The following is a 1687-nucleotide window of genomic DNA, read 5'->3' as shown; positions in this document are numbered from 1 at the left end:
AGATTTACAAAATTACACCACTTTTTTTATTTGATGGCTGGATACATCATGGCTAAGTCGGCATTATCAACATTCGTGGGGCAGGGTTGGGAGAATGTGATTAAAGCATTAATGTCGCTAATATAGCCAAAGATGTGAAATCATTAGTCATGAAACAAATAACTCAGACCATTGAAGTGATTGAAAAGATATTGTTAATTTAGATAAATCAGAAACAACTCCATAGCAATAGCATGTGCAAGACAGCGATATGTGAGACAGCTAAAAGCCTCCCTAGTGATGCAATGAAAAATGTTGCAGGAATGAGTGTTGAATAGCCAACGTGTGAAAAGCTAACTGTACTATTTCAATAATTTAAAAACAGAACAGTCATGCACAGTGCAATGAGGCAAAGGGAAGGGGTGGATATAATAAAGATGAAGCTGATACATCCATGACTGAATTTGCTGAATACATGATGGCTGACGGTTTCATCCCCTAGTAAGTGTTCATCTTTGCGGAATCTAGACTTTTATGCACAGGGGTGGGGTTGGGACATGCCAAATAGAACCTTCATTACTAAAAAGAAAAAGACATTGGCAAGTCACAAGCCAATAAAGGGCTCACTTTGTTGTTGTATGTGAATTTTAGAAGCCCAAGTTAGTGTACCATTCTGAAAACCCTTGAGATTTTATAAATACTTTTATTATTAAAAAATATCGGACAGATTATAATTTAGAGTCAACTTTCCAGAGACAAACCAGAGTTTGAATTCGGGCTTCAAGTGAAAGTTAAGCATAGTTAAACTCACTCCATCGGAAGCATTCCTCACTGCAAGAATCAAATATTTTGTAGACCAAGTGCTCAATTCTCTAAATCCTGTTTGTATCCCTGCTATCATTTTACACCATTCAAGGCTTTGGTATGCAAACTCATGCCTACTTCTAAAATTCAAAATCCCCAACTGGGATGAATGACTGTTGGGCTTTGTTTGAGGTTTGTCACCAATTCAGCCATGGATTACTTGTTCTCAGCTTTGGGAGTCAACATTGAGCCCAATGGCCCCTTCTCCATCACTGCCTCCCTCAACTTCAACATTTACCTTGAGTTTCTTCCGGGTCTCCAGGTCCATTCTAATGTTCTCAAACTCCTTGATGTCATCAAGCTTCAGCATCAGTTGGGTTGGCTCTTGTCACAGCATCATGAAATCAACGCCAAGGGCTGGAACTGTGAGCAGTTCACAGAGGTTTGTGTTTTTCCTCAGGGTCATTAATTCAGCAAGCACTGTGAGCTCCAGCTGTAGAACTGAAAGGCACCACCTCCTTTTAAAGTCTGTTCAGCTCAGCCCCTTCCTGGAACCTCGGCGTCCATCACAAATCTACCGATAAACTGAGTCACCCTTGAGTTTTTAAACAACAAAATGTAACGAATAATGTTACCTTTATTTAATTTGTTATGTTTTGATATATAATGTATTTATTGTGCTTAGTTGTTTTAGAGGGAATTTTCACAACCTAGGGCTGTTAACTTTGTGTTAAATTCCTGGGTGTGGGGGAAGCGGGGAAAGGGGACTTTTAAGTGTAATTTTGGTACCTCGGACCAATTATTTGGTGTTCCATTATTTCTTTTAGGAAAAATATGTTCCATTCTAGAAATTTTCAGTGTTCAAATGCAAATTGAGAAAAAACTGAATCCAAGGACTGAGGTA

The 1687-nt window shown here is 38.8% G+C and overlaps 1 pseudogene; it reads right to left on the bottom strand.

Moving 5' to 3' along the window:
* Nucleotides 1–688: 688 nt before the first annotated feature.
* On the bottom strand, nt 689–1180 carry LOC115873190 (annotated as a pseudogene).
* Between the last annotated feature and the right edge of the window lie 507 nt (nt 1181–1687).

This window comes from Echinops telfairi, unplaced genomic scaffold (genome assembly GCF_000313985.2).
Source record: "Echinops telfairi isolate 266 unplaced genomic scaffold, ASM31398v2 ScPeMD7_7467;HRSCAF=8505_0, whole genome shotgun sequence".
NCBI lineage: Eukaryota > Metazoa > Chordata > Mammalia > Afrosoricida > Tenrecidae > Echinops > Echinops telfairi.
The sequence above is the reverse complement of the archived record's forward strand: the minus strand, read 5'-3'. Positions and strand labels throughout refer to the sequence as shown.